Below are 26,650 nucleotides of genomic sequence, written 5' to 3'. Positions count from 1 at the left end.
TGGCACAAAAACCTTGCTGAATGTTAAGTTTCTTTTATTACTAAGGTTGAACTGCATTATCTGGTTTGCTACAAATAGTACAACAATTAATCTTAATCCTGTGGGGGTGTGTTGATTGTCAAATCATAAATATCTCATAAAACCAATTTATTCGGAGCACTTATGGCAGCCAAAAAACAATGATTAATTGATTACTGTCAGTTTGGTAGATAAGAAGTCCATAATTTATTTACAATTTGATCCTCAGAGGCTCATTAGAGGCTGGAACGTGACAGTCAGTGCATCGCTCACATTGTTTTATTGCAAAAAATGTATGTTGCTCTACCTTAGATAACCAAACACTGATGGCTATCTTTCCACATTCGTTTATCAGAAGAAACTGTTGCAGATAGACAACTTTTCAGAGAAAAAAAAAAAAAAAAAAAAGTCTAAGAAAAATACAGAGGATGGAATGATTCTATATCCATAATGAAAAATGTAGCTTTTCTAAGGGAGTATGTTTATATCATTTATTCCTTCTCAGGGTATATTCCTTTAATGTCTGATTCTTAGACTATTGTACCCCATTCTTCATCTGCAAAATAATAAATGCAACATCAGTGTAATTTCCAAATATGAACCGGGGTATCTCAGGTGTGACAGAAATGGAAGCCATATTGATTAAATAAAACATACATTTTTAAGTTGTACAAAGGCTAAGGAATAGCTTGAATTTCATGCTACTTATCCAACAACATGTTTCTTTGTAATCTGTTATAGGAAGACTTAAAAGATTCCTCTTCATATAGATAGAGACATTTCTAATAATACCAGACAGTTTTTCATTTTCTCCCTTCATTTTGTTCAGTTTCTGTAAAACTTCTTGAAAATCTGACTGTGGCAGTGCTAGAAAAGAATGAACCTGAATACTGAGTGCCTTATTAGAATGTTTATGTATGGTTATATTGATTTAGTTTAAACGACACTATAAGAAAAACAAGTAATAAGGTAAGGCCATTCTCAGTAAACACTTGAGAGCTGTTAGGAGACCGTAGAAGGAAAAACAAACAAACAAACAAACAAACAAAAAAAACCAGCCTACAAATCAGAGCAAGAACACAATTTAACAAGTAACATTCTTTTCTATATAGGTATAGAAAGTACTCTGGTAGTAGTCTCAATTTACTTTTCTGCTGTATTAGCTACAAAAGTTAATTATACCTAGGCTTCCTTCAGGGACAGCTAAGCTTACGTTATGATGCATAAAGAGCAGACTGTTTAAGAAATACTTTTCTTGGAGAATTAGTCCATTATGAATAATAGTTTCTTTCAAGGATGATACCCATTGAGCTGGCACAGCCTATGGGTTTTTTATTTCTGAGTATATTCCTAGCAGGACTTTTGACCTGCATGATCACCATCGGATCAGATTGTGTCAAAGCTTTGATTACTACTTTCCAACTCTGAGAAGATACATTTCTTAGAATGTTATGGAAAGAAGAATTGCTGTGCATAATTGCATGTCACGTTTTCCACTGTACAAATGCCTTAGGGACTTCTAAAATTTGGTTTACAGTGAATACAAAGCTGACTGTTGTAAGGTTTTTTTTTAATTGCACACTTCTTTTAAAGCTGAACTCAATATATATATATATACTATCCAAGAGTTGATTTTTCACTGCTATGATGAATATTGACAGTGCTGTAAAATCATAGTATGAAAAGGAATGATGGATATTTCTGCCTGATTAAGACAGGATAGTATCTGCTTTAAGGAACTGAACCAGAAAATAGCCAGATCTCATGAAGGAGGGAGATTAAAGGCATAGTGTGTTGTGTACATTGTCGCAATTCCTTGAATCATTTCAACAATATTGGATATGTAAAACCAATCTGTGGAAGAACAGGCTTTGCTCATTCTTCTGTGTACAAGAAACAGGGCAGTCTAGTTTGTATGTTCAAATTAGAATATTTATGGGCAGACTTTGAAAACATTTTTTTTCTCCAATGCAATTAAGAAGAAACAATTGGATGCATCTAATTTCTTGCTGGGTAAACCAATTGAAATGATACACAACTAAAATAAAAACTGGACATTTTTCTGTCCTTTTATGGTTGTTCTCTACTTCTTCTTTTCTTTTCTGGTTCCTTCTCCTCCTCTCTTGTTTCTTGAAAGTTTATCAAAAATATATATTTAATTAAATTATCTGGTATTCTTACTACTTTGTCTCACTAGAGAATTAAAAGACAAACCAAACCATACCATACCATACATCTGAAACAAAAAACATCTGAACATAAAATACACTGTCTTCTTACATTAGATCATTTGACCAAGGAAAAGAATGTAATAGTGACTAATCAGAATTAGATAATATACAAATGAAGCCTTTAGCCTTCATTTTATAGCCTTTATTTTGTTTGCATTGAACATAATTTGTTAATAATAAACTTAGGAAAACCAAGTCTATTCAGGAACAAGCAGAAAAAGGGGCAGTATTTATTTGATAAGCTAGTTGCTGAGGAAAGTGCATTCAGATGTAATGGACTGCAGCATATCTAATTCATATTCTGTATTATTCCATGATCCTGCACTTGTCTTCAGAAAACACTGCAATGTTGTAACACCAACAGAGAAATTCAGAAATAGAAAATTCTCTAGAAAAAGCACTGAGTAGATATCATTCTTAAATGTTGTTCAAGTCTACTGTCTTTTCTACTTTGTCTTCTCATCATTTCTGTTTAAAATTTGAGTTCCATTTTAGATCCATTTTCAGATTGATCTTTTCAAATCAACACTAAATCAGTGTTTCTCATGGAGCAGAAATGCTTGTTCTTTCTTAGAATATTGAACACTGAAACAAAAATTCCAAGTGTGCAATATTATGGTGCAGCATCTATGAGGCTTAGATGCACTAAAAAAATCTGTTGCTAAAGCAAATGGTTAACTAGCAGAGGTGCTATGTAACTCTAGATGTTCAATTACTATGAGATTCTGTCCAGATTCATTATATTTTTCTTTCATAATATTGTGCATCTTTCATAAGTATCTTTCAGTCACTAATTAAGTACTTCATAAGTATTGTACAATATCAGATATCAAATATTAAATAGTCAAATAACCTGGAAGAAGTGAATGACATGAACAATTTAGCAAAACACCAAATTAATTTCAAGTTTTCATACATGAAGAAAGGGAATATGGTATCCACAAAACAAAAGCATATTGGTCCCTATTTTGTTAGAATCGTAGAATGGTTTGGGTTGGAAGGGACCTTAAATATCATATAGTTCCAACCTCCTGCCATGGGCATGGGCATATCCCAGTAGATCCAAAGACCTATCCAACCTGTCCTTGAACACTTTCAGGGATGGGGATGGGGCACCCACAATTTCTCTGGACCACCATTTACAGCCCATTTAGCTATTATTAAAAATATTTATTTTTGAAATGATATTTAAAGACATTTTTTTTAGAACACATGAGCTCTTGATTCCCATATGCAAGAAATCAAGCAAGGAAGGCAGGAGACCAGCATGACTGAAGCAGGACCTGCTGATTAAGCTGAAATGCAAGAGGGAAATGTGTAGACCATGGAGGCAGAGACATACATCCTGGTAAGATTGTATGGATAAGGCCTAGGAGTGCAGGGATAAGATCAGGCAAGCCAAAGCACAGCATGAGCTAAACTTGGCAAGGGATGTGAAGAATAACAATAAGGACTTCTACAGCTACAACAGTCAGAAAAGGAAGGCAAAAGAAATTGTACCCCTTTTGATGAATGAGATAGGGGATCTGGCTACAACTGACATGGGGAAGGCTGAGGTATTCAACAACTATTTTGCCTCAGTTTTCATGGGCTACTGCTCTTCCCATACCTCGCATGTCCCTGAATCTCAAGGCAGGAACTTTGGGAATGAAGTCCCATCCATCATAGAAGAAGATCAGGTTTGAGACCATCTGAGAAACACAAATGCACAAAAGCCCATTTTTGGCCTTGAGGGAACTGATTGATGAAGTTACTAAGCCATCATATTTGAAAAGTCATGGCGGTCTGGAAAAGAACCCAGAGACTGGAAAAGGGGAAACATAAGCCCCATTTTTTAAAAGGGCAAAGAGGGAACTACAGGACAGTCAGCTTCACTTCTATGCCCATGGAAGAGGTCCTACTGCAAATCATGTTAAGGTATATGGAAGACAGGGAGGTGATTGGTGACAGCCAGCATGGCTTGACATAAGGGTAAATCATGCCTGACTAACTTGGTGACTTTGTATGACAGAGTGAAAGCACTGGTGGACAAGGGAATTGCAACTGATGTAAAATTCTGTAAGGTCATTGGCATGGTCTCACATAACATCTTCGTCTCTCGGTTCAAGAGATATGAATTTGAGGGGTGGATGACTTGGTGGGTAACTATTTGGCTAGATTGTGATATCCACAGAGTTGCAATCAATGGTTTAATGTCCAGATGGAGACCAGTGGTGAGTGGTGTCCCTCAGGGGTCTGTAATGGGAGCAGTACTGTTTAATATCTTTACTGGTGACATGACTGAGGGCACCCTCAGCAGATTTGCCATTTGCATCAGGGCAATCCTGAACATCAGTACAGAATGGGTAAGGAATTAATTAAGAGCAGCCGTGCAGAGATGTACTGGAAAACAAACAAACAAAAAATATAGATATGAGCTGTTAATGACAATCCAGAAAGCCAATTGTATTCTCATCTACATCAAAAGAGCACAGCCAGCAGGTCAGCGGAGGTGATGATTGGCTTTGTGGGCTGCAAGTCCACATTGCTGGCTCATACTCAGTTTTTCATCTATTAATAACTCCAAGTCCTTCTCTGCAGGGCTGCTCTCAGTCCACTCACTGCCTAGCCTGTATTCTTGTGTGGGATCATCCCAACCCAGGTGCAGGACCTTGAAGTTGGTCTCATTGAACTTCATGAGGTTTGCACAGGCCCGCCTCTCAAACCTATCAAGGTTCCCCTGGATGACATCCCTACCCTCCAGCATGTCGACTGCACTGCTCAGCTTGGTGTCATCCACCAACTTGCTGAGGGTTCACTCAGTCCTACTGTCCATGTTGCTAACAGTGGTGTTAAATAGTGCTGGTGCCAAAACAAATCTCAGAATGCTACTCATCACTGATCTCCACTTGGACATTGAGCTGTTGACAGCTCTTTGAGTGTGACCACCCAGCCTATTTCTTATCCACCAAGTGGTCCATCCATCAAATCCATCTCTCTCCAGCTGAGAGACAAGAATGTTGTGCGGAATTTTGCCAAATGTTTTTCAAAGGTCCAGTAGATGACATCACTTGTGCTTTCCTCATCCAGAAATCCTGTAACCCTTTGTAGTGGGTTGACATGGCAAGGTTTTGGTAGCAGGGGGGCCATGGGGATGGCTTCTGTGAGAAGACTCCAGAAGCTGCCCCATGTTAGATTAAGGCCCTGCCACTGACCAGAGCTGATCCAATAAACAATGGTGTTTGCGTCTCTGTGAGAGCATATTTAAGAAAGGGAAAGAAAAACTGCTGGGGAACAGCAGCTGGGAGAGAGAGGAGTGAGAAGCAGCCTTGTAGACACCAAGGTCAGTGAAGAAGGAATGGAAGGAGGTGCTCCAGGCGCCTTTGAAAATTTCCCCTGCGGCCTGTTGAGAGGACCATGGTGAATCAGGTTGTTCCCCTTCAGCCCATGGAGTACCACAGTGGAGCAGAGTTCCACGCTGCAACCCATGGAGGAGACCACAGTGGAGCAGGTGGACCTGCACTGAAGGAGGCTGTGGCCTGTGAAGGACCCCCACCAGAGCAAATTCTGGGCTGGACCTGTAGCCCATTGAGAGGAGCCTACACAGGAGTAGGTGACCTGTCAGGAGCTGCTGCCTGTGGGGGACCCAGGTTGGAGCAGTTTGCTCCTGGGTGATGGATGGACCCCATGGTACGGACCCATATCTGGAATAGTTCTTGAAGAGCTGCTGCCTGTGGGAAGCCCACACAGGATCAGTTAGGGAAGGATGGCATCCTGTGGGAGGGACCCCACATTGGAACAGGGGGAGAGAGTGAGTGAGAAGGAGCGGCAGAGACAAAGTGCTATAGACCGATCACAAACCCCATAGCCCCATTCCCCTGCACCGCTTGGGGGGAGGAGGTGGAAGAAGGTGAATGGGGGGAAGGTTTTTTCTGGCTTCTTTCCTTTGTTTCTCACTTCTCTAGCTTGTTAGTAATAGGCAATAAATCTTACTGTCTTCCTACTCTGAGTCTATTTTGCCCGTCACAATAACTGTTGAGTGATCTCCCCATCCTTATTTCAAACCTTGAGCGCTTTTCATAGTATTTTCACCCCCTTTCCCTTTGAGGAGGGGGAGTGAGAGAGTGGCTGAGGTGGAGCTCAGCTGTCCATCCGAGTAAAACCACCACACTCTGTCATAAGAGGCCACTAAATCTGTCAGGTATAATTTGCCTTTAGTGAAGCCATGTTGGCTGAATTGGTTGGTGAATCACCTCCTTATTTCTATGTACCTTAGCAGAGTTTCCAGGAGGATCTGCTCCATGATCTTGCCAAGCACAGAGGTGTGACTGACTGGCCTGCAGTTCTTCTTGCTGTCTGATAAGAAGTTTGGATTTGTTACCCAGTGTGCAATGCCTGGTTCTTATCTTAGGTAACAATATGAGACATTTTGGTGCTGTTGCATTAAGGGGTGTAGCCAATTAACCATTATGGGTCTGGTCGGATTCAGAGCACTGAACTACCACAGTCATGGATTCACCAATAACATATAATACACAGGTGCGCAGCCTGGAATTTAACGCGTTAAAAGGCAAAAATACTCTGTAGAGATTTCTAAGTTTCTGCGGAGACACACAGTATAACCAAGTGTTCAAATGTCACCCAAAGGAGTCCTAATGGGGGGGGGGAGAAGAGAGGCTCAGCCCGTTGACTGATCCCAGGAGTCATGAGGTCCTTGGGGTGGTGTATTCCTTCGTGATGGTATCTCCCCTGATGGTGGTATCTTGCCTAATGATGGTATCTTAGTATCTTTCCTAATGACAGTATATTCCCCAATGATAGTATCTTCCCGAACACCCCCTCTCTCTTAGGCCAATTTATATTATTTTCTATCTTTTAGGTGGAGCTTTAGTGACTCTAGTCAAGCATATCTTAGTTATGATTGATGAAAAGTTTTCCCGTCTCCGTTTAAAGGAATGGACTCTGTGAAATTCAGAACACATGGTCAGTGAGGGATGGTCGCACCTTAGAGGCATGTAGCTTTTGGGATGGAGGTGTGTTGGTATTATAATGATATTACAATGAGCAAAAGTACACTAGAGAACAACATTTGTCAAAACATGACAAGTCATTGGCTCAGGGTAGCAAAAAGCGTGGTTTATCGATCTCGGTGTACACAAGAAAAATCGAATCCCCACCTGGTCACAGAGCCTAGCCATGGTGTCTCCACTCGACTGTACACTCCATACTGTTCCTTATAGCCAGCACACCAGGTTCCCCCACTGCGATAGCATCTAAGGTTGGAAGCCTAGGGAATGCTCAGGTAATGCAGCTACGCTGTACCCTGAAAGCCTCTTCAATGCTGTACATTTTCTTTAAAATGTGAATGTTAGTTTTATTTTCCTAGTTACTTTAGGCAATTGCACCACAGGTGCCAGGTGGTTCTGGCAGCTGGGGGAGGAAAGGCATTAGAAACCCCCTGCTGATCTTCTCTCAGGAAGGTCCTGGGAAACATGTTTGGAATAATTAGCACACACAGTGAGAGCTGGAGATGTAGACTAGCTTATAAATAAAATAACTCAGAGGGGCCACATGTGCACCAACCACCATCACAGACAAAAAAAGGAACTTGACAAGAGACATTTCTGGAACCCAAGGTGGTGATCCCAACATTTCCTCTACTTCTGCCTTTCTAACTTACCCTCTTTCCTCATGTGGTGGTTTTACCCTGCTATGGTAAAACTGGACTCTGCTCCACCGGGGGCTCCACCATGGGCTGCAGCGTGGAGATCTGCTCAGCCACAGAACCCATGGGCTGCAGGGGACAGACTGCTCCACGAGGGGGCCTCTCCACAGGCCATGGGAGAATTTCTGCTCCTGTGCCTGAAGCACCTCCCCCCCCTCCTTCTTCACTGACCTTGGTGTCTGCAGGGATGTTTCTCACTCCTCACTCTCTCACCTACTGTTGCACAGCATTTTTTTTTTATTTTTTTTTTCCTTTCTTAAATCTGCTTTCACAGAGGTGCAACCAACATTGCTCACTGGCATGGTTCTGGCCAGCAGCGGTTCCCTTTGGAGCCAGATGGAGCTGGCTCTGATCTGACACGGGGCAGCTTCTGGGCTCTTCTCCAGAGGCCACCCCTGCAGTCCCCTGCTATTTTACCCTTGCTGCGTAAACCCAAGAGACTTCATTGTATGTTACAGGCCATTAAGGTCTTTGTAAAATCACAAGGTTTAAATAGCTACTGTTATAAACAATAAGGTTTAATCAGTTACTGCCAGAATAGCTTTTGCCATCAATACAACTCTTCAATTGAGTTTTTGGTGTTATGTCACCTTAATTTAGCCCAAGGATGCTTCGAACATCAGTGGCCTCTAAGTGGGTCTTCCAAGATTGCTGTCTCTGGGCCCTCACATCAGGGCATAGTGACTGCAGCCCAATCTTGACCTCCAGTCTTGACCTCTCCCATAAACATTTCTGCACTGATGAAGAACAGGTCCAGATGACAGAGAGGGCAAGAAAAAACAAGAAAATATTAGTATCCTAACCTCATTGTGTCTGCATTTGAGTCAATTTCAGAGCAAAGTAAAACAAGTTAACACTAACCCTTTATGGTTTAAAAAAATGAAGCTTTAAACTAGTTTAGTATACTTGGCACACATTTAGCAACAGAAGCCCTTGCACAGTTAACTACAGTGGTATCTATCATAAGCACTGTGTGTTCCCAGCTTCCAAGTAAGACTAGATCATTAACAAGCTTGCCAGTCATCTGTATCTAAAAGATATGAGACTATTTGCTTAGTCATTGAAGTGAGTTTCCACTGTGCTATTTTATTTTTGTCAGGAATCAGATTTTCCAAACTGCAAAAGATTGATGTGTGAAGGCAAAATATTTGAAAATATTTGTACAGATTCTATTTCTGTGTACCTTAGTTCCTATAAGTGTATGTAGAACAGGCAAAAAGCTAAAGGTAGAAAAGGAAGGAAAAAGTAAAAGAAACAAGTATTATGAGAAGCAGAGGAAGTAGTGTAGTTCCCTAGGCAACTGAGCTTTTTTCTTTTTGTTAAACCCTAGAGCTCATGTAGGCAAAGAGCAATTCTCACATCTCCGCAAGTGTATTCTTATTACTTTGAAGAACAAACTCTCTCATTGGATAACATATTTCTCTGGGATAACATTTATCTGTTTAAAGTAGAAGAGAGATTGATGTTTCCAGTGATGAAGGATTATGCACTTTATGACCAGTATGCTCTCTTTAATCCATTTTATTTCACTTCCAATTTTACTCATTTTAGTGATACCTCCCAGGATGCAAGAGGGATTTTAACAAAGCAGTATCAGAATGTCAGAATGTCAGAATGTCAGATCTACTTGTTCAGTTATTTTTGTCTAGTTTATTTATATATATACATATATTTTAATAAGCCTGTTCCGTTCTACCTGGTACAAGACCCCAGACATGTAGAATAGTGCTAATGTTAATAAGTTATATTACTCAAATATATTATTCATTCTGTCACTTTAAACTAGCAAATATTATGACTGCTATCATGAATAGGTGATGCTATTCATATTCAAAACTTCAGCCTTGTTTCTTGAGCTACTTTTATTTTTTGCAAAGTGTGTGTGTGTTGAACTTAAAGTGGAAGATAAAGTCCTACTGATTTTGGCCTGCAAAAGCATGTTCTGCCTACATAAACAAAATTTTATTCTTCTTTTTACTGTATGTTTAATGTGAAGGTGGGAACAAAAGAACCAAAATCTTACAACCTCTTCAAAGCTACCTTAGTTGTTCCTACTGAATGCTTGCTTCTAGGAACTAACGTATGTAGAGGACACATGGAATAAATCAGTTGGTGCAAGGACAGTTTGGAACATATATCTCATTAAACAAGGAATGAAGGTAACTACGATGCAAACAAATTTAAGACAATACAAATAACCTGTTTTAGAGAGTCATCTATTTTTGTTTGATATTCTTGCATATGCCTTTCCAGCTTTCTGGAGTACAGATGGATTTCTCTGTAATTTGTAAGAATATTAGAAGGATTTTGGTCTCTCATGTTCTTTGCAAGGCCCTTTGGTTTACATGGTGGCCTCTTGCTGCATCATGGGCTAAATCATTTTAACAGAAAATACTGACCTTCAGAAAAGTGAGTGAATTGTTATGGAGTCAAACTGTGGGTAAGCTATAAAGTGTAGAAGGAAACCCAGATGTCCTGACCTTCTAGTCCTGAACCCTGATCATTGTACAGCATGGCTTTCATCAAACAAATAATAAAAGCTGAGTAGGGGCATCCTCACTGTGCTACATTACACTTAATGTTTACATCAGCTGCTGATTTTCCTAGAGGATATTAAGTCTATCTACACTAATAAACATTAGCTATAGAGATTTAGATATATAAATATAACAATTATAAATATAACAATTTTCTCTTTTCACCACACACACACACACACACACACACACACACACACACACAAAAGTGACTCCTTTCCTTCAAAAAATTCAAGTCCTGCTTTCAAATTAACTTGACAATTAAAGCTACATTTCTTTTAGGGGCTTTTCTAACTGGAATTTACCTTGAGTTAATTGACTACCAGGTAAGTCATGATAGAAACTCTGGCTGGAAGTGCTAGAACATCCCAAAGTAACAATAGAACTAGAACACAAATAAAGATTTTTTATAAAAAAAAAAAAAAAAAAAAAAAAAAAGAAGTATCATGGCACAGACTTTCAAAGAATTTCCAGAATGACCTTTATATATGCATTATTTGGCATTTAAGCAACATGTGGTAGGAAATAATAATGCTAGGTCTTGTCTCAGCTTCAGCTGTTAATTGCTGAAATCAGGCAGTGTATGTAGTGCCATGTGCCCCCAGAGGATGGGGTTGTATACATCGCCTCTGTTGCACTTTCAGGACAGTTGGATGGTTGTATAATAGATTTGGTACAGATAGTGCCTCTGCACATTTACAGGTCACTTGTTTTCACTTGCAACCTATACCACTGTAGAACAGGGTTTCTCAGAACTCTAAGTAAATGGATACATCTATTTAAAAAATTGCAGCTGTAACCCTGTTAATTTTTTCCACTAGTACCTAGAAGAGAAACAATTGACCATCACCACTCTTTGGATCTTCATAATAGTAATTCATTGTACTACTATAAAAGGTACCTTTATAAATGTCACTTAAATGGGACAACAACCCTGAGGGACTGGCTGCTGGAAACTACTGTGAGCTTCAGTAATTTCAGCATTGAGAAATAGCCAATATATTGCCATGGGGAGACAATCTTTTAGTGCTGCAGTTGCCTTCTAAATGCTATGACCTGGCTCAAAGCCTGATTGCAAAGGATTCAGGATTTTGGCAGGCATACTGTTTTGCTGCATCTTGCCTGGCATTAATTTCTCTGCAGCTTTACCTCTCAGTAAGAGAAGTCAGTGACATTCCTTCTTTTCTCAGGAGTGCAATTTGGAAAAATGGGACCTGAAACCATACAGTTTCAGATCTGTAATTTGCAAAAGCACATTGTTTTTTAATATAAGCCTTTTTTTTTGTTGTTGTTGTTGTTGTTTTTGTTTTCCAGCCTGACTATAAGAAATAGTAAAAATTCCATGAGAACAGCAACCTTTCACAATTTTTGGCCCAGTCTCCCACACTTCAGAGGTTTGGCTGGCTCAGATAAATGTGAATTTCTGAGGCCAAAGCCTCATACACTCACATACTTAGAAATTATTAAAAGAAATACAATATTGCACTGACAGGCAATATTCTATTTACATGCCATCTAGATTAGTAGTACTGCAGCATACTAGTAAAGTGTGTGGGGAAGCAAGTGAGTAGGTTCTTTGAGCTGTAGGCTCTGTAGGAAGAAGTTCTAGCTAAGTAACTGTGTCATTAATGTTTAATAAATGTATCTTCTCCACCTCATTACTGTTAATTTCTTTAAATGAAACTAACCACAGTTCTGTATTCACAAGTCATCTTTGTCTGGCAAAATGCCTTCTTTATTGTTACTCATTCTATTTATGAGGTAGGTGGTTTAAATAATCCATATGAAGCAAAACAGAGCATTCAGTAAAACTCCTTTTCCACCCCACTGTTAAGAACAGACAATTCTGTTAAATTTGTTTTGATTTGAACATGAATTCTTTGTGAGTTCTAAAGGCTTTAGTGTTCTTTTACATTTCCTTGGGAAAATGATATCTGAATTTAGGAGTAAAATTTATAACCATCTTATTTCACAAAGAGGGAATTTAAAAAAGGGGACACACGACAGCAGCTCAGTAGTGACAGCTTTTATTCTAGCACTATATAGGTCAGTGGAATCTTTTTGACAATAGATGACTAAAGAATGTAAGATTTCTCAGTATTTTTGTATTTTTAAGCAGAAAGTATAAGTGTGTGTGTAGGGGTTGAGAAAGCTACACAGATGTGTGTGCAACAAACAGAATCACAATGTCTTTTGGGGTGAAAGGCACCATGGTCTTTTGGGGTGAAAGGCACCATGGAAGGTCTCTAATCCAATTTCCTGCTCAAAGCATGGCCAACACTGACCCGAGATAAGATTTCTCAGGGCTTTATACATTTAAGCCTTGAAGACCTCTAAGGGGTGGGAACTGCATAACTTCTCCAGGTAGCTTGGTAGTTCTAGTCTAAGCAGTTCTACTACTTGACTGTTTTTACAGGGGAAAAGTTTTTCCTTATATCAATCTGATATAATCTTGTTTCAATTTGTATCCATTGTCTCTCATCATCCTGTCGAAGACCTGCTCCACATCCACCCAGTCCCCAGCCTGTCTTTCCTCAAGGCACAATCTGCCTAAAGTTTCCAGAAATGTCATTTGTCCTTGTTGAATTTTCCTGCAATTACTGCTTGCCCATTTCTCCACCTTGTCTATCTCACTGTGAATTTCTGCCTTACCTCTGAGCATACTGACAGTTAACCCCAGTTTGGAATAATCTACATATTTTGGCATATTTGGCACACATTGCCTTTTTTTTTTTTTTTTTCCCTTCATCTGCTGAGAAATGTGTTTCAAGAGGACTCACTCCAAGATTTTCCAGGAACCAAAGTGAAAGAAAGTAGCCTATAGGTTCCTGAGACATCCTTCTTACCTGTTTTTGAGGATGTGTCATATTTATGTTTCTTCAGTCACTGTGGACCTTCACTGATTAAATGGCCTTTCAATAGTGACACAGTGTCACAGTGACATTTGATAACTTTCTTAGCATGCCCAGATGCAGGTTGTATGGACTTACATAGGCTGAAATTTCTCAAGCCATCACTGGATTAATCCTTTCTCACTACTGGTAGCTTTCTCTTTCTTGAACCTTGTCTCTAGGCAAAAAGGCGTGGGAGACTTTTTTAATGAAGACCAAGACAAAGAAAGTGTTGACTACCTCAGTTTTAATCATGCTACTTGGTATACAAGTCAACATTGCAACAGCCAGGAATAAAGAGTGGAATTGTTGCTAAAAGTCTTACTCCAAGTCCCTATAAAAATACTGGGATTAAATTGGTTTAGCAGCTTAAAGTCAAGTTTCAAGGATGTCAAGAGCTGAGCAAGAACCCCAAGAACCATCATTTTATATCAAGCTTCATAACAAGATTCATATGTCAATGAGATTTCATCAATCTGGATCTTGTTTCCTTTGCCAGCATTTCCTTTTCAGATGACAGCATGGCACCTATTCCAAGGTTTAAGAATAGCTAGTTTGTCTGCTAGGTTTTTAGCACCTGAATTCAAAAGAATGTTTCTAATATTGGATAGGAAGATCTTTATCCTTAATTCAGTAGAGAACATACTGAAAATAATGCCATTGTTGTTGTATGATAAGGAAAATGTGGGTTGTGGAAAATCTGTAGTGCTACTGTGTCTTGGCTCATCCACATTCTGCCACCATCTGCATGTGCAGTACTGTGGCCTTGTGAACAAAGAGGAAGAAGTCATCTGAGAATTGGATGGCTTGCTGTTAAAAGAACTACCAGCAAGTACACAGTACAAAATAAATAAATAAATAAAATAAAAAAATCCCATGAAGAGGGCCATAAAAGCCAAAAGCAGAATGCCATTCAGCTGTTAGAAAATGACATCCAGGCTTAAATAATGAATGTTTTCTTTTGAAATATTTAGAGTGTATATAAGAATTGTTTAAGCTAAAAGCTCTTTCTGTGGAACAATGGGAAAGTTAAGATCTAAGCAGGAATAATAAAAATACATTTCATTTATCAGTGTGTGCATTTGTTTGGTTTCACTTTTCTTATTACATATTTTTTCTTTATCCTATTAGTATGGAAGAAAGCAGATACCCAGCCAAAACAGAACTGTTTTCTTTTGCTTGGCCTGTGACTTCCTGTACATTTGCTCTCATTGCACCATATTCTATGGCTCCAATAGGAAAAAAAAAAAAAAAAAAAAAAAAAAAAGTTTTTGAAATCAAACAAGAATACTGTGGAGGCTTAAACTTCTGGTTTCTTCTACAGTGGAACTCTGGTAAGATCATAAAAAAAATGCTGATAACATAAGGAAGATCCCTTTTACATGTGGATTTTAGAAATGCACATTATGTCCTGTCTTAAGGTACCACTGTCATGTATTAAGGTTGTCCTCATTATACTGTTTATTTACAACTCTCCTCATTGTAGCTAGGAAATATTAATACTTGAAGAGCTACCTTCAGTTACAGGAGATTACTTATGGGATGTGAAAAAAATGGGATGTGAAAGCAGATGTTTGATCCAGAAGGCCTAATACTTGGTATTGTTTCTTCTTAAGTGGTTTCTTGAAATTACATGAAAGAAAGGGAAGAAAGAAGCAAGGAATTGTAGGATTTCTGCTGGTGGGCATGCTTGATATAGCAGCAGTACTATAGTTAAACTTCAAACACAGATCTGGCAGGCTTAGAACTAGATGATCTGCAAGCTCAGACCTGAAAACAGTTCCACACACCTAGGACTGAGAGGAATTGTCACAAATGTGAGGTTTACAATGTGGATGATTAGCAGATACGGTTTTTATTGTGTGTTTGAAGTTGATTATGCCTTTCTGTTCCAATACAGCCTGACTGCTGAACTGTTCTTACTGTTTCTTATACATAAATCTGTTATGGTTTAATCCAGCAGACAGCTAAACACCACACAGCTGTTTGCTCACTCTCCATTCCAACAGCAGGATGGGGGAGAAAAATGAAAAGAAAAGTGCAAGAACCCATAAGGACAGTTTAATAAGAAAGAAAAAAAAAAAAAAAAAAAAGAATGGAAAAAAGAAATAAATAAGAATAAACAAAACAAGTAATGCACAACGCAATTGCTCACCATGAGCCAACAAATCCCCAGCCAGTCCCTGAGCAACAGCACCCCTTCCCTGACCAACTCTCCCAGGCTTTTACTGTTGAGCATGACATCAAATCATAAGGAATATCCTTTCGGACTCAGCGTCAGCTGTCCTGGCTGTGTCCCATCCCATTTGTTTGTGTACCCTCAAGCTACTCACTGGCAGGGCAGCATGAAAAGCAGAAAAGTCCTTGACTCTGTAAGCACTGCTCAGCAACAACTAAAACATTGATCTGTTATCACCATTATTTTCATCCAAAATTCAAAGCACAGCACCATACAAACAAGTAGGAAGAAAATTAACTATCCCAGTTGAAACCAGGGCAAAATTCTAAGCCCAAAGCACAAACAGCAACAACAACAACAACAACAACAACAACAACAACAACAAAAACTCATCAGTCTACTAGGAAACATCTGAAGGGTCTACTATTCTTACATGTCAGATGATCTCAAAATAGCAGCACATACAGTGTTTCAGGTTCCCAGCTTCATAATCAGGCTCACATTTCAGTGGATGTTTAGATTAACTTCCCTGTTTCTCCTCTTTGTAAACATTCTACTGGAGAAGTTTTTCTCTCTACCCAGAGATGGAGGTAGAATAAATTAAGGACACAGTATTTCTTTTCTCTTGCATCCTGAGAGATTGCTTTTTCCTGGCTCCCTGAGTTACTGAGAGTGGGGAAAATGCCTCTATGCACATAGTTTTGTTGTTGTTTCAGGAAGAATTTCAATAGGCCAGAAAAACTGTTGGTTGTAGAATTTTTGGAATTAAGCTAGTGATAAATAAAATGATGAATCAATTGCACCCATGACTATTGTACTCTCTCAAATAAAGAATTATCTGTTCCCAGTAACTTAACATGAAGCCTGTGGAAACTCAATTCACTATGTGCAGATGAGAGCCATCTAATCTGCAAGAAGAAAAGAGCTACATATACCAATTAAAAACCCAAGCCATCTGGACCTTCAGCAAGACTTTCTGTATCTCCATTTGGTGTAATAAATTAAAAAGCAGTTTCTATGTGCTTACTCAGGCAAAACATATTTTCTTCAAACATATCTGCTCTTAGCCACTCATTAGGTAAAGGAGTAGTTACTTAACTTCTTTTGCTTACTGTTTTGCATCCCCCACATTCTCTGTTGGCATCACCTTATGCTCACATAGATAATGATGTGAAACTAAGTTTCTTTTACCTTTCTGTAATGAGGAGTCACAATCCTTGAATTTCACTGCTACATAGAGGGTGTTTCCTAGATTGCCAATCTGATGGTTAAATTACATTAATTTTTCTCCCCAGTTATCACCAGCTCCAGTTTTCTTCAGCAGTTGAAGTCTGCATGTCTGCCAGAGCTATTCTTATTTTACCATGTAACCTCCATCCCCAAGGCAGATAACTGCATGCTTTTTCTGCAGGACTTGCCTGAATTAACCAGCAAGAGTGGATATGGATGGAGTGGGACTTCAATAACCAAGTGCATCTTGGAGTTGACTGTTTTCTTTCCCTCAGTATTATGTTGGGTCTGTCTGGGATGGAGTCACCTTTCCCTGCAGCAGCCCACACAGTGCTGTGCTCTGCACTCGTAGCTGGAACAGCACTGGTATCACTCCAGTGTTGTGTCTGTTGCTGCATAGTGCTGGCACAGCATCAGGACCCCAAGAGCCAGCAGGCTGGGGGTGGGCAAGTGATGGGGAGGGGACACCGTCAGAGCAGCTGACCTAAACCAAACAAAGGGATATTCCATAACACCTGATGTCACACTCAGCAATAAAAAGGGGAGCTCTCATGGGGGAGGGTGGTCCTCCTGAACAACCACTATGCATTTTGAGGCCCTGATTCCCAGGACATGGCCGAACATCGCTCGTTGATGGGAAGTAGAGAATAACTTTTTTTCCCTTTCTCTCTGTGCTTCCGTGCAGCCTTGTTGTTTCTTCTGTTTCTTTTTCTCCCCATTCCCTTTCCCTTTAATTAAATCATTCTCATCTCAGTTATAACACTTACTTTCTAGTAAGTGTTATAACCACTTCATAAGACCTATGTGCTAGCTTTTCCTAACTTTGTGTGATTGTGGAAGAGACCAAGGGCAATGGAGCACCAATAACAGGGAGGTAGGCTAAGCTTTAGTTCTTCTTTATCCAGGGACAATAGCTACTCAAAGGACAATTGAGCTTATATAGTCTGCAGCCAAAAGCAAAAAGGAGTTGTCATAGCACACATAGGTCACAGAGTTTAAGATCTGGTATTCTCAAATCCCTACCTTGAGGGAAAGGCTGATAAGGCTATGCACACCGAATTCCTCCTCCCATTTCCATCATCAATATAGTACTGATTCCCCTACTGAGATCATCCCAGAGCTCCCAATTCCTAATGTTTCCCATTATGCCTTATATGTTACTTGGCTATATGAAGGTATTAACCTGCAGGTCAGGAGATCAGGAAAACTAATCACGCTGTGAGAGCAGACATACTAGCACATGCCCCACAGATATTCACTGATTTCACTGATGAACTCTGCTTGAACTTTAGGAGCAGGGCAGCTTAGTGTGTTTGGAGGATGACATTCTTGCATTTTGAGAGAAAATTATCTGACTTTAGACATTAAAAAATTTGTGCCTACAGAAATGTATCTCAATGTTTCCAGAGCATTGCCTGAATAGGAGTGTTAAGGATTAAGTTTTGAATATTGGTATTGAAAGGGAAAGCTAGATATCATCTTTTTGTTCATCTATTTTGAAGAGATTTTGCAAAATCAGACTGAAGCCCTGATTTGAAGACTGAGGTTGCTGCTCTTTTTTACCTATCTCAAGTGAGTTTTTAAAAATTTTTAACTATATCTTCCCAGTCCCCATTGCTCTAAGTACTCTTGGACATTTCATCTGTCTATGGAAAAAATATTTCAGGATTTATAGAGAAATAGAGAAAAAATATTTTAGAAAAAAATATTTATAGAGAAATAGAGAAAAAATATTGTGAATGCTTCCATATGTTTCTAAAAAAAATGTTGTGACACCAAATATTTGAGCTTTCCCTGCTACAAAAAGTTTGGATCCAAAGCTGTGGATCCTGTGGATTCCTGTGCCAGTGCTCTCAAAAATGGTTAATATCTACTAGAACAGTTTTCAACTAAAAGTGAGATTTGGGACTTGTTGCCCTTCCTTAGCAACATTACATATATGGGCGAGGGTTAGAATTTTCTTTCTTCTAGATAAATGTATCTTGTTGAGGAACAACAACAAAATAATAATAATAATGCTTCAAGGAAACTGTAACAAAAGGTTTTTGTAGTCATCAGCCCAATAGTTTACCAAGGATGCTAATGTAGTTTTCATAATATTCAACCTTAGAATTGGATAGTTTGTATATTTATATTACACATACCACTCTGTTCTTGCTGTGTTTACTGTTAAAACACCATAAAATATTGAAAGGGAAGGGAAGAGGTACAATGTTACCAAACCAAAAAAACGTGAACATTTCTGTTGCCTGTTACACTCTAGAAGAGGTTATGCTTGCCGTGATAGATCCCATTTTTCCCAGTCTTCAATCGGCTTTGAAAATAAAGGTTGATTCTCAGCATACCAATGAAAAAGGTGGATCTGTCCTCTATGGGGTATTATGGTTGGCAATGGAAGGCCTTGTAATACTGTCAGCACTGCCAGAAAAAGAGAGTCTTTGATTCCATCAATTTCTGTGATAAGATCTTGTCATGTGATCTAAGGATCACATATACTACAGAGAACTTTGGGCAATACATCCATACAACATCAAATTCTGGGCTGTATCATTATTCTTCTGACGTTATACAGGAAAACATATGCATTTTTAATTTCCTTTGCAGTCATGCATTTGTCCAGTTGAAGTTCTCAGTTAGAACCTTATATACATATCTCTAAAAAAAAAAAAAAAAAAAAAAAAAAAAAAAAACAAAAAAAATTGTTTTTTTCTTATCTTTAAGAAAAAAAATAAATACTGTTTTGATCTTTGAAAGCTGGTGGCTTATTTACATTGAACAATCTGAATTACTCTGAAGGGGTTTTAAAATGTTGTCAGAGCTTTTGATAAAACAGGCAGCATTCAGTGGGACAAGGTAATTGCAGAAGGAATAAACCTATTCAGGCTGCTGCTTTTGTAATTCCAGCTTTCTGCTTTGGCTCAATGATTTCATCAAAAATAAGTCACCGAAAGAGACCCATGCTGTGCATTGTTTGTTCAGGATCCAGGTGTGGCACGTTTGCAATTTTAAAGTGCAGATATTCTGCAATTTCTGCAGCGTAGGTGAAATCTGTTACAAAACAGATGTCACTGTCCAACTCAGTTTTCTTTCTGCTAGTTAGTAAGGTGCTTTTCTCCTCAGCTAGAGTTCTATGAAAGACACACATCACACAGAGCAGATGATTAGATTATTCCTGTTTTACTGTGGTGATATAGATTCATGAATGTTGTATTAATTTTCTGTTCCTTTATTAATAAAGGTAAGTTTTCGTTTTGGTTTGATTTGATTTGTGTTTATTTATTTTTATGGAAGTTGGAATGATTAGCTCTGATACTTTGGTGATAAATAAATAATGCTTTTGCCTCATAATTAGTATTGACAAAACTGATATCTGTTCCCACCTAACATAAAATTAGTATCAGCCCTTGAAGTCAAATACTTAATTTCTGGCAAAAAGTCAATTGGACGTCTCACTCCAATAACATATACCATATATTTATGGAGTTATTGCCAAGAATCATTTATTCTTGTTTATAGTAAACGTATTCAGAATTAAAATAACAACAAAAACATAATTATGTTCAGTTATGAATAGCTTTCTTCTAGAATAGAAATAATTACAAATGAAAGTTTCTCAGCCTCAGGTGAAATGGATGTGCAAGGTAAACATCAGGAGGTAGGATCTGAGATGGTCCTGTAGTAAAGCCAATGTGATGTATTTGCTAGTCAGCACTGGACTTCTTCAAGACCCATGTCAACTCCTATGCTCCTTCACAGCATGAAATGTCCTCAGCATGGACTGAATGGGAGGAAAACAGAATAAAGTTGTGTTCCAATAGCAACCACACACCACCTATGATGTGTTTCACAGCACATTCTGCTGCACTAACTTTCAGTTTTCCTGCTTCTAAAACAGAGAAAAGAAATACTTCAACCTCAAATTACACCTTTTAGAGAAAAAGAGAAAGCATCAACCCTTAGTATGAAGTATTGCTATAAGTTGCTCAGTTTAATTTTATAAAACTCGCCATGTGTACAGCATACTGTAAATTGTAGAAAAGTTAAGACTGCCTGCTTTCACATTGCAAATGTTTAGCTGTTCTGGTGTTAGAGTTTCATTCTGGTGAATGAAAGTTGTTTCTGAGAGAAGCACAATTTTGTGATACTGTTTTTAGTATTCATAGTCATTAAAATACCATTGAAATGGTTGAAAATATATTTTTTTAATGAAGTAATGCCCATCTTAATGTAACAAACTCAGTCTAGTAAATCTATTTATTCTTAATAAATGCTAAAATACAAAGATAAGATTACATATATGTATATATAAATATATATATATATGAAAGAAAAACAGTCACCTAAATAGAATCAAGGTCTCCAGTCATGCAATAAAACTATCCCAGATTATTCTACTTTCCTCAACTGCTTGCTGTTTTTATTGTTTTGGGAAGCTGTTTTTTTTTAATAACATTATCATTGGCATCAGTAACTATGGAAAGTAATAAACTGTTTTCATAGGTAACTGAATACTGACTATTACGGTGAAATGATTTCTCTTGATAAAGCTAAGCAAATCTTCAAAGTCAGGTTGTCAGCAAAATGAAGCAAACTGCTTTACTAACAGTGCTTAGTTGCAGTGTTTTGAAAAAATATTAGCAAAGCAATATTAAGAAGAGGATTCTGGGTCCTCAGCATTTCAGTGCTTTACTGTGGGGTGTGCCAGTTTAAGGGTTTAGCATTTCTAGGAATGTGCCAGAAGAGTCTACTTAATTCCACAGTAAATCACATTATGCATGGGTATTACCAGGTACATTTATCTCTGTCCTTATGATGATCTGGCTCTGTACCAGGCTGATGTGCTGTTGAACTAAGCAATTTTCATTCCCTTACACTTTGCCAAAACATTTCTTGACTGTTTTGTTTCTTTTTGTTTTACACACAAACACAGAAATAGGAATCTGTGTATGAGTCAACATGTACTCTCTCTTAAGAACAGTATTACAAAAGACTAGTGAACATTTAAAGTTAATGAGGTAAACATATGTATTAAATTATCTCAGAAGTATTATTTAAACATCTTTTTAAGACAAGGAAGTAATTTGCCCCTTTAATAGAGTGAGAGCTTGAGGCACAGTAAAAAGCCCACAGTCCTGAGCTCACTGCTTTTTTTTTTTTTTTTTTTTTTTTTTCCTCACAGAATACCTGCAGAATTCCTTAGCCTTCTAGTGTTCTCTGGTTCAGACCTCTGTATTGTTCCATAAACAATAGCAGTAGTTTATGGAGTTTGCTTTTCTTCAGTATGGGAACAGAAATTCAACCATGCCAAATAGATGTTACAAATGTAACCATCTGAGCTCACTCATTTATGAAAATAAAATATAATCATGTTTCCTTACAGTTCCCTGTAACTTGGAGTCCCACATAAAATACTGCTAGGTCTCTACTATCATTGACCCAAAAGTCCCTTAACTTTAAAGGAGTTAAAGTTAACTCCCCCCCCAACCCTATTTTCTGAAATTTCTTTCTTTCTTTCACTATGTGGATGAGCTGACCTTTTTTACATCTTAAAAAATGGTAGATGCTGTAATGGGAAGCCTGTTCTCCCACGTCTTGCAGTTCTTACAGAGGTCACAGCACAGACTGCAGGCACTTCATTTTCCACTTGCAGGAAACTTCTGTAGTCTGTTGATCTTAACTTATTTATTTATTTATTTATTTATTTTCCAAGAACTATATGCCCTGCAAACTCAAAGAACATTTAGGACAATGCTAAATTTTGAAAACAATTTTCATAAGGGAAATTGTTTAATATGCTCTACTTGTTATATCAAATCCTTCTCTAGCTTTACTCATGTGTACCTACATGGACAACTAAAGCATCTTGTCATTAATTTTATGTTGTTATGTTGTTATGTATACATTAATATGAATTTAATGAGGCAGCAATATTGAAATCTAAAGGTTACATGGCTTTTTATATATTCAATTCTGTTTAAAGCTGGTTATAAATCATACTCGGAGAGGAAACAAAATAGCATGTGAAAATACCTGGCCATAGAAATGATCTTTTTTGGCTATGAAGTTTGTTTGTTTGTCAGGTGGTTATTCTTTTGTCTCTCTTTCAGTTCATCACAAAACACGTGGATCTGAACACAATATTTGGGCCTATGATTTTAGTTACAGATGTACAGAGTTAATCTGAAAATCTATAGGCTTCCTGTTAAATGTATTTTTCAGAACTGAGCCAACTGGTGCATACCTGAAACTATTTCCCATCAGTTAACATTCTGTTCTCTAGTAAATGAAGATAAGTTAAATGAGGAATTGCACACACATATACACTCTGTGTGTAGTGTAGCAAAAAGCAGGAAGTAATATGTTAATATTACAGCAGGATAAGAATTTTTCTTGATTTATATTTCAGAATGTGGAATGATATATGTGCATATGTGTATATGTGTATGTGGTAATGGATTTAAAAATATTGCCTTTTAAGTATAAATTATCTATCAGAAAGCACAGAAATGGCACCTTGCATTGGAGGTGTCTGAGGGAAGGGGATATTTTTAGGTTGGCAGACACAAAGTATAAACTGTTACTATTGTGGCAAATGTGCCCCAGGAGTTTTAAGGGTTTTGCTCTTTGTTCTGATATTGTATAATAAGCATCTATACAATCAGTTGACTGTGGGTTAAGCTGCTCACCACAGTTAATGATTATCTGTTGCTATAAAACCCTCAGTATACCACAAGGCTCTTGGCAATGAGCAAATAGCTTTTGGCAATGTGCACCTGAAATAAGTGCCTGTTATTAAAAGACATTTTTAATCTGACCAATATTCAAAAAATCTTAAAGCCTTTCAAAGAGATGCATAGGAAATACGCACCACAGTGCCATTCTGTGTCTTCTTCCTTCCATCTAATTGTAGCTGATAAACTTTTTTTAAAAATGTCTGTTTTGGTAAAGTCTACATGCACATCCTCAAGCTCAGAACTGGAGGAATTTAAAAATAATTTTTTGTTGTTGTTGTTGTTGTTGTTCTCATGAAGTCTTACAGATTTTTATTTGTATATGAATCTATTGTTGGCAGTTCCGATTTGTTAATGAGACCAAGACTTTAAGAAGAACAGCTGTTGGATATTTGCACACAGTCATTTCAGGCCAACACTTGCAGGCCCCACAAGTGAACATCTAACATTCAGAAGTCACTCAGACAGGTTTAAAAACAGCAAATCTCAATCTTGTGCATATGGTTGTATGGAAATATTAGTTACCTGTTATTTGAGGTCATAGCTGATTAATGACAGCTATATTATTGACATAGTTTTTTATGGCAGTGGAATTAACATAAAATGTTTTATGTACTCTACTGTACATGATTACAATCTCAAATTTTCTGAATAAAATGTAAACCATTTGGCAAACTTGGGCCTTATCCAGTTGAAAGTTAGTTGGTGTCAGTTACTGTATTTCTAAGAATACATGTATATATATATTTATATATATTTCTATTTTGTAGGTTGATGATATTTAAAAAGTGTACATTTTAATACCCGGACCTTTTAAGGCAACTTAGAAGTTGCTTAAAATACTCTCTTCACTGTCTTCTACATTGAGAACTGTAATGCCACCGTTTTTGTGATGGCTGGAGTCTCAGAAAACATGCTAACAGGACTGGTATGGCAGTTAGCGCAGGCAGTTCAAGCAGGGCAGGGAGGAGAACCTAGAACTCGCCATGGTGTGCACCCGTCGCAGCGGTCGGTCCGAGGCGGCAACCCAAACAGAGGATATGCTGCCTCTCTGGGCTCACGTGGGCACCCAGGTGGACCCTCTGAAGGGAGAAGTGGCAGTCCAGACAAGTGACTGCGGGGAGCTCCAGAATCTGGAGGCCCACCTGGGTCCTGAGGGAAGAGAACACTGTCATGGGTGCAGGTGTGCCCTGCTTCAGGATCTCCTCAAGCAGGTTGCTGGGGTGCAGAGAGAAATCGGCAGCCTGATGGAGTTTCTGAGGGTGACAGATAGGAGATGTCACCCTGCCCCTGTTGTTGCTCGGCAGCCCTCTCCTATGTCCCTACAAGGGGTAGAGGCTCCCCCTGTTGAACGCATGCAGAACAGAGGGCTAGACTGTCCACAAGAGAAAAGGGGCTGGACCCTTGTCTCAGCTTGGAGCAGAAAGAGACATCTGCCCCCGACACCCATGGCGCTACCTACCCCCACGGTGTCCCTGGGAAATAGATTTGAGGCTCTCGGGGAGGTTGTGGAAGAGGCTGAGGGTCTGGACAGTAGTCCGAACCAGGGAAGCAACCCCGAGAAGAGAGTCAAGTTTGGGGGAAGTACAAAACATAAGGATCAGGGCCAGATGGAGCACTGCATTGTAACCTGTGCCAAAAAAAAAAAAAAGAGCAGAGAGTCCTGGTGATCGGGGACTCCTTGCTGAGGGGCACTGAGGCTGCCATCTGCCGCCCAGATAACCTAGCCAGAGAGGTGTGCTGTCTTCCCGGGGCACGTGTCAGAGACGTTAGGAAGGCTCTGCCACAGCTCATTAAACCGGAGGACTACTATCCTCTTGTTGTCATTCAGGTTGGATCCTGGGAAGCTGCTATTAGAAAAATGAGGAATATTAAAAAGGACTTTGCATCCCTGGGGAGGTTGTTGAAGGGATCGGGGGTGCAGGTAGTGTTCTCCTCTGTCCTCCCGCTGGTTGACTGGGATGCAGATAGAAGGAGTAGAATGGGACAGGTAAATGACTGGCTGAGGGGGTGGTGTCCAGATCAGGGATTTGGATATTTTGATCTTGGGCCATTCTTTGAGAGGCCGGGTCTGTGGGCTGCGGACAGACACCAACTGAGCAAGTGGGGCGCAAGTGTGTTGGGGAGCAAGCTCTCTGGGCTGATTACCAGGGCTTTAAACTAGGTTTGATGGGGGAAGGGAGGGGAGCTAAAAGTGACAGAGAAGGGCTGGGGGTAGTCGTCACTACTGTCACTGCTGAAGATACGAAAAACCTCTGAGCTCTCCCATAGGATTGTCTGAGAGCTCCTCAGGGAAGGTAGTGTTCCCGATGCCCTATCCGGTATCTTCTTCTTGCATCCCCCCAGGGGTAACTGCACCTGCTGCTTCCCTAAAGTGCCTGTACACCGATGCATGGAGCATGGGAAATAAACAGGATGAGCTCGAGATCTGTGTTCGGTTGCGGGGCCATGATCTCATTGCGATCACTGAGACATGGTGGGACAGCTCGCATGACTGGAACGCTGTCATGGAGGGCTATGTCCTCTTTAGGAAAGACAGGCTGGGGAAGCGAGGTGATGGGGTTGCCCTTTATGTGAGGGAGCAATTAGAGTGTACCCAGCTCCACCTGGGGGAGGGTGAAGGACAAGTGGAGAGCTTGTGGGTGAGAATTAAGGGGTGGGCTGGTATGGGGGACACTGTTGGGGGGGTCTACTACAGGTCACCAGATCAGGAGGAGGAGGTCGATGAGGCCTTCTACAAGCAGCTGCTAGTAGCCTCACGATCACAAGCGCTGGTCCTCATGGGGGACCCAGACATCTGCTGGGTAAGCAACTCGGCCAGGCACGCGCAGTCCAAATGGTTCCTACAATGCGTTGAAGACAATTTTCTGACGCAGGTGGTGGAGGAGCTGATGAGGCGGGGGGTGCTCCTGGACCTTGCTCTTACCAACAGGGATGGGCTTGTTAGGGATGTGAAGGTTGGGGGCAGCTTGGGATGCAGTGACCATGAGATGGTGGAGTTCCAGATGAAACTAGGCAGAGGAAGTAAGGCTAAAAGCAGGATTGCTACCCTGGACTTTCGAAGAGCCAACTTTGACCTCTTCTGGGACCTGCTTGGGAGTATCTCATAGGCTAGGTTGCTTAAGGGCA

The 26,650-nt window shown here is 39.4% G+C and overlaps 1 long non-coding RNA gene across 1 annotated transcript; it reads right to left on the bottom strand.

Annotated features, from left to right (window-relative positions):
• On the bottom strand, positions 1-25,763 carry LOC118163189. The gene is made up of 3 exons (XR_004748900.1): positions 25,612-25,763; positions 7,966-7,971; positions 1-12 (listed from the first exon to the last, which is right to left on the bottom strand). It is a non-coding gene; the product is annotated as an uncharacterized LOC118163189 (long non-coding RNA).
• Between the last annotated feature and the right edge of the window lie 887 nt (positions 25,764-26,650).

Source organism: Oxyura jamaicensis, chromosome 2 (genome assembly GCF_011077185.1).
Source record: "Oxyura jamaicensis isolate SHBP4307 breed ruddy duck chromosome 2, BPBGC_Ojam_1.0, whole genome shotgun sequence".
NCBI lineage: Eukaryota > Metazoa > Chordata > Aves > Anseriformes > Anatidae > Oxyura > Oxyura jamaicensis.
Note: the sequence above shows the minus strand (reverse complement) of the source record. Positions and strands in the feature narration are given on the sequence as shown.